Source organism: Grampus griseus (assembly GCF_964374135.1).
Source record: "Grampus griseus genome assembly, chromosome: 13".
Classification (NCBI taxonomy): domain Eukaryota; kingdom Metazoa; phylum Chordata; class Mammalia; order Artiodactyla; family Delphinidae; genus Grampus; species Grampus griseus.
Window position 1 is genome coordinate 53,248,336 of NC_139007.1, and position 7,684 is coordinate 53,256,019.

Sequence of the window (7,684 nt, forward strand, 5' to 3'; positions counted from 1 at the left end):
GCAAATAGGTAAAGTAGTGTTCTGGTTTACAATTCAGTCTATTCTAAGTCTTGATACTTTCAGTCTCCTTTGGGCCTGATTGGCTCTGGGTAATTCCACAAAACTGTATTTTTTGGATCTGCACAATGGAATACCCTCTGTTGATCCCTTTGTGATGTCTCCTGTGTCCTTAATCAGCTTATCTCCAACTCTCAATTGGTGGCAGATTGAGGTTAGACTCTAGAATCTCTTAATCCTAACTAATTATTTATAGACGTCATGCTATCTCTAATTTCAAAAGCCCATATGAATTAGATTTCAGTCTCTTTCTCATGAGAATCAAATGCTTTAGCTAGCATGGTATGGTGATCATGACCATTAGGGCATTGTTGCTGTTTGTTGCCTTGTCTTTAAACCTCTGTAAATGGAAATGGGATTTATTAATCTTTGTATTTCCCCTCTACCCCCCATCATGCCTAGTCTTGTGCATGCAGTAGGAGCTCAGTAACTATTCACCAAATGCTGACTTCACAATCATATTTCTTCTATAAATAATTTTTGGGTTGCATCTGGGATCTGTCTCTTGCTATTTTGCTTTACCTATTAATATGAAATTGATTTAAATTGATCCAACTTTCTTGGAGAATTTCCTTAAGAAGAGGCTTGTTATATCAGAGCTATGAAAGGCTAAAATTTGGAGAACAGAACACAAGGCAGTGAGTCACTGCTACAGATACAAGCTTGGGGTTTATAACCACAGTCAATGGCTGGAACCATTTGTAATTACACGGAATGTTATTTGTTTCATCAGACTATTCCGACTTGCAGGCTTTTCTTCCTCTCAAACAGCTTAACTTTTATTTGACATTAACGTATCAAAACTAAAGATGACTAGATACATAAATTAGTGGGTTTATATTTTCCCAAAACTGTGTGATTTGACGGTGATGGCTATGAAACAGAGGAACCTTCTGATGGTATTGTTAGAAGAAAAGTTATTAACTTCAGAGTTCTAATAGAGTATCTACATTGGAAAATAACTTTCTCTCTTGGGAAGGTAATCTCCCTGACTCAGCCTCTCTGTTTGTTAGCACTGACGGTGTCTCATTAGCTGCTAAAAAGCAGCAATAAATAATGCTTACATCATGGGACCTCCATTCTGTATTTAAAAGACCATATAGTAGGGCTTCCCTGGTGGCGCAGTGGTTGAGAGTCCACCTGCCGATGCAGGGGACACAGGTTCGTGCCCCGGTCCGGGAAGATCCCACGTGCCGCGGAGCGGCTAGGCCCGTGAGCCATGGCCACTGAGCCTGTGCATCTGGAGCCTGTGCTCCGCAACGGGGTGGCCACAACAGTGAGAGGCCCGCGTACCGCCAAAAAAAAAAAAAAAAAAAAGACCATATAGTAATAAATGATAATTATTTTAAATACTACTCAAGGGAAAGCAAACTTCCAGAGAATATGTTTTTGATGTGCCAAGGTGATGATTAAAAGGAACATTTTACATCATTTTAACTTTCCTTACCTTAGGGCAATAGTATATTATGGAACTTGTCTGAGAAATATGACATAATCTTTATTTTATTGCATGCATATTGAGTGTGAAACGTTCTCATATTTTTAATGGTTTCTGAAGCGTGATTCATGAATTTTTTTGTAATATCCTGGGTGTTCTCAAACTTTTTTTTTTTTTTTTTTTTGCGGTACGCGGACCTCTCACTGTTGTGGCCTCTCACTGTTGTGGCCTCTCCTGTTGCGGAGGGCAGGCTCCAGACGTGCAGGCTCAGCGGCCATGGCTCACAGGCCCAGCCACTCCGCGGCATGTGGGATCTTCCCGGACTGGGGCACGAACCCATGTCCCCTGCATCGGCAGGCGGACTCTCAACCACTGCGCCACCAGGGAAGCCCCCAATCTTTTTAATCAATTGAAATTTTTAGAAAATCTGAACTTGAGCCAAGATTTCTTCATCTCATCTTCTTTTGCCTCTAGAGATTTAGTTGGCTTATGAAGACTAAAATTGGTTTAAGCTCTTTATTTCTGAACTCTTTATTTCTTTACATTTCAATATGTGTGTGTTCTTGGGGCAAGGGCTAGGGAGTGTGGGCAGTAAGGAGAGGAAGTGGAGTGAAGCACTTAAAAATGCCTCTTACCCTTTTAAAGAAACATCTCCAAGCTCTCTTTGTTTGTTCTTATGGTAAGTGGTTTTACAAAGTGCTGGGTAGGATAATTTCCCTGAAATTTTCCCTGGATTTTAATGACCTGAGAATTATTCAAAATTTCTTCCAGAACACTAAATGGAAGGGCGTGTGGTCTAGTCTGGAGTTTCCGCACTGTTTTTCTGGACAGATCACACCTCTACATTCAGCAGGCCACCCCAGAGGAGATGTCCTTCTTTCCTCTCATTGAAGAACCCTTCTGCCTCCCCTGCCCTCTAAGCTATTATTTGGGGTAATTACGTATTGCATTTGGTGTCCACTCACGTCTCTGCTCCCCTCCATGTCCTCTTTTCTGCTGGCCTCATTTCCCTAGTCAGGTGCGGCACAGCCTCTGCACAGGTGTTCCTTACTGCACTATGGAAGCTTTCTCTATAAGGCCTCCTCTCAGTCTTGCCCACTCTGAACTTCCCATTACGACTTGTCTTCTCTTTGTCTTGGGTGCTATTTAAATTTAAAAGAATTATTCAATTATTTGTATATATTCCTCTTAGATATACTTGCCTTTTAATTAAGAGTACAGTACGTGTCAGATGCATTATTGGAATGCAAAGAAATGAATGGTGGTTACTTTGGATTCCATAAAAGTCTGAGCTTTTTAAAAGTGTGCCTGTATCACTCCATATAGGCCACAGGTGCCATACAACCCGTTTACATTCCTGCCTCAACCTGCTTCTCTCTTCTGCAGCAATTCTGTCTTTCCCCCAACATAGTTGCAATCATCTCCTTTCTTTAGCCTTCCTGCAGAGATCTGAGAAACAAGATTGAGAGAGAGGAGGGGGCAGGGCAGGACAAGCTGGAGAACAGTACAGTTAGTAGAAGCCCAGTAAGGAATATTAATATGTACCAGTCCCTCACTTTAGTGATCAGTTTCCCTCTTGATCAAATGGGCCTACATAAACAGATGCCTACACCGTTTTGCTCTTTCATGTTTCAGCAGCTTAAGAAACGTCCAAAAAGGGGATTTCTTTTTTTTTTTTTTAAGGAATGGGTAAAAAATTTATGGGTTTAAACTACTAATTAATTTAGAAAGTGTAGGTGTTCAACATTCATTAACTCTACAAGGATGTATTGAATACCAGTTATGTGCCAGACACAGCTGGCAGATAATTAAATTAGGCAACTGCTCATGTAGCATTAAATCTACCGAGGAGTTGCTTCCCAACCTCCCTCTTCTGGGAGTTACTTCTCACTGCTAGGAAGTTGGTAGCACCCTTAAATTATCTGTAGTCAATGCGCATCATTTGGTTGCCTTTTAAGAATATATTGCGTTTGTGTATTCTGCTTCAAATGTGTTGTGTTTTGAATTCAGGAGGGCAAATTTCCCCAGATTTCAGTAAAGCCCTACTCTTTGGTGTAATATTAATACCATACCTCTTAGCCTTTACTTTCACATTCTCTATATCCAATCACACCACCTGTTCAGCAGAATTCTCTGTCTAGAAGTCTTGTTCCACATATCTCTGTCAAAATGAAAATAAATTTTATTCATTACTCAAAATTTGTCCACATGCTTGTGAGTTGATATCAGAACTAATAGACTATACGTAATTGACTTTCTGTGTATTGCTAAACAAGACTTAATGCTGAGATCTGCCAGGTAATTCTGATCAACTTCGTGCATGGGAAGTTGGATCCCTGTACTTTTCCTGATAATAATAGCAGTTAAAATTTATTGACATCAACTAGATTGGGCTTATGTGTAGTATCTCATTTAACCTATGCTAGTCCTGTGAGGCTGGGTCCATTTTCTTCCCAATTTTACATTAGATGAAATGTAAACTTAGGTTAAGTCATAATGATAGCAAGTCAAATTTAGTGGATATATTTGGGAGTGTTAGAAAAATCAGATTCTTCTTTAACATCTGAGACATAATAAAGGTAAAGTAAGATAATTTTTTTCTCAATATATTTTGAGAAGGAAAAAGAAAACAAAATAATTTTAAGGATCGTGAAATCCTTCCCACATCTTTGCAACACTGAGTGCAAAAACAAGGAGGGCAGGGATTCGATCTTAGTTAAAAAAAAACCTGTAGATGTTATTAAATCTCTCTTCATTTTGATATATTGTATAAGTCTGATTATTACACAACCCCAAGTATAGGCCATTTTTCATTTCTCCAATGAAAAGATAATAAAATCAGTTTTGTGGCCAATTTGAACACATAGCTCTTATAGGGATAGATAAAATAGGTAATTTGTGCCTATAATAATGATTGATTAATTAGTTGTTCATGCATATTTGAAATAAAATAGTATATTGATTTTAGAGTCAATATGTTGATATGAAATAATACATGAACTAGTATATTGATTTAGAAATGATTTTTTCCACACTTTTCATGAAACAGTTTCACTGAAATGCTTTACATACATCTTCAACATCACTAGAAGAACTTTTGAATCACCTACCAGAGTTTTCCCAACAACTTCATATTTACCTGCACCTAACTGTTGAGTTATAACATTGTTCAATTTAGTATATGATGCCGATACTGGAAATTTTACGCTGTTTGTAATTTCTGTATTATAATAACTTATTTTCAAAAAGCCTACTTACAATGTTAAATCTGTATTAAGTTTCTTTGCCTCCTACCTAATTTTTAAAAATCAGTTCTTTCAGGTGACCTCTATAAGTCTTGTCTGATACAATTTCAGCCAACATTACTTTTGTTCAAACTAAAACAATTGAGAAAGTGCCCTGCAGTATGAGAGATATTGTAAGGACTTCGGTATATGATGATTCTCTCATTTCTGAAATATAGTTTTTGAGGGAAAACAAAAGCTAGATTTATATTCATGAATATGTTGTAGTTCCAGAAATTTCACTTCTGAAGCACAACCATAGTAATTTATGGATGTAAAATGATGTGGAAACGGTGTATCAGGTCCAAAGGACTCTATAATGTCTATACGATCCAACCTTTTATTTTAAGTTCTTTGCTTACAGTGAAGACACCAAGACCAAAGATAAGATGTTTACAAAGTTTCTTGGGTGAGAGTAGAGGATAAAATAGTACATGGAGAGTCAAACTTGAATGCAAAATATATTACCAAAAGGAGGCACAGAAGCTGTCTTTTTTAATTCTGCTTGAAAATCATGATGAAAATAGGCATTGCCCTTCACGTGAGTACACCTTACACCGTCCATTTCATGCTTCTTTGTTCTCCTCTGATGCCAAAAACAAAAATGCAAGGGGAGGCAGCATAACTTACCTCTCTGAGGTCAACAAGAAGACTGACCCCTGCCCATGAAGAGTGAGCCACACGTCGATATGATCGAGGAAGTAGCTGGAGAAGTATCAGGACAAACCAACTCTCTTTTTTGATAAAGATCTTGCGGTTTCATATTAGGCACTTTTAAGAGCTGAGTATGTGCCTGGCACTTGGCTAGGTTTTGGTCGCTGGTGGTGGTGGGTATGGTTTGACCCAAAGAAAAATAAAAATGTGCTCCCAGTTTTCAAGGAGCTCATGGTCTTAGAAGGGGAACAAGCCTCAAGATCTGAGCTATGAGAGGAATTCCAAATTCCTGGTCTCCAGGAAGTGGGTAGAGAGGATAATTTGGTTAAGGCTTAAAGTGGAGGTACTTCAACAAGGGAGGACAGACCAGGTAGCTACTCTGGGAAAGAGGTTTAATGAAGGAGGGTGGTACATGGGTAGCTCCGGAATCAAGGGAAGAAATGGCCTAAGACTTTTTTGTTGTTGTTGTTGTTAATTCCAGAGATTGAAAAGGAAATCAATCAGACTTCTGAGGTGATATTTGGGATTGGAAAGAAATATGTGGTTGTGGGTCTGGAAAAGATGGGCCTCTGTACCAGTCTGGGCGTGGAGGCTTTAGAGCAGCAGGGACTTTGGAAGGGCCTAGCTGAGCATGTGCCTGGCAGGTCTGGCAGCCTGAGTGGAGTGCGGTGCCGAGAGGGTAGTGCTGCTGACAGTTTTCCCTTCTTTCCAGAGGCCATTGCAACCTATGGCACTTTTTGCATGCTTTGGATTGGAAGTTAGGTGACCCTCCTAATTGGTTTTTGTAAACCTGGGGTTCTCAGGTAATGCAGGGGAAGGAGAAGAAGGTGAAGTAGAAGATGAAGCCAGTATAAGATTCTTGAGTTCGTTTTAATCCTATCTGGTGAAATAAGAGAAAGGATCTCATTTGTACCCAAAATTGTATAAGCATTTCAAACGAGTTCCATTTTATAGATTAGGATTAAAGTTGTGACCAGCTCAATGTCACATAACTAGTAAGTCACAATGCTGAGATTTCAATAGCTGTAACCAGATACCCTAGGCAGTCTCATTTCTTATGTTACGTTCCTGCTTTTTGATAGTCTTCCCATTTTGAAATTCTCCCCTTTTCTTTGTATCCTTATCTCATTATTGTCTCCCTTATGGTTTTAGAAACCTTTCTTGTTGCAGGTGACAGAAACCCAACTTAAACAAGGTTGAGCAAAACAAAATTTGCTAATGGAATCTACTGTATAGATGTGGGGGTGACTTCACATGCTCTGAGGGTAAGAATGGGACCGAGCCTCAGGAACGTTGTCCCGATCGTCTGTGGCCAGGAAGACTCATTCTATACCAACATGGTGGCTTCTACACTACAGATGATGTCTGGGCTAGGGGAGGGGCAGGGAGGATCTGAGGCAAAAGTTCCCAGAAGAAGGTATTCTCTTTGGCCAACAAATGTTTATTACAGTTAATAATAATTTTGTATTTATTATAATGTATGCCCCACTTACAAAATGATTCCATGAAGCTAATAATAATATTTTATGAGGCCATACAGATCTTCCTCAACTTACAAAGAGATTTGTCCCAATAAATCCATCGGGAGTTGAAAATATGTAAGTTGAAATGCGTTTAATGCACCTAAACTACTGAACATCGTAGCCTGGCCTACCTTAAACGTGCTCAGAACGCTTACATTAGCCTACAGTTGGGCAAAATCATTGAACACAAAGCCTATTGTATAATAAAGTGTTGAATAGCTCACGTAATATATTGAATATTTACTGAAAGCGAAAAACAGGATGGTTGTGTGGGAACAGAATGGTTGAAAGTCTATCAGTTGTTTGCCCTCCTGATCACGTGGATGACTGGGAGCTTCAGCTCACTGCCACTGCCCAGCATCATGAGAGAGTATCATACTGTACAGCACTAGTCCAGGAAAAGATCAAAATTCAAAATTTGAAGTACAGTTTCTACTGCGTGTGTATTGCTTTGGCACCATCATAAAATAAAAAAGGAGTCCAATCATCATAAGTCAGGAACCGTCTGTATATGTTACATGATCTAATTCCAAATCACAACTACTTGATGCAGTCAGGTGGCAGGTGTGCCTGTTCCCATTTTATAGATGAGGAAACCGATGTGCAGAGAGGTTACAGTTTGCCCAAGGACACACAGCTGGTAAGTTAGAGATGGAACTCATGCATTTACCACCACATCCTCCTCCTGGAGGCTTTAATTCTCAAAATAAATCAGCTCTGTTGTTTAG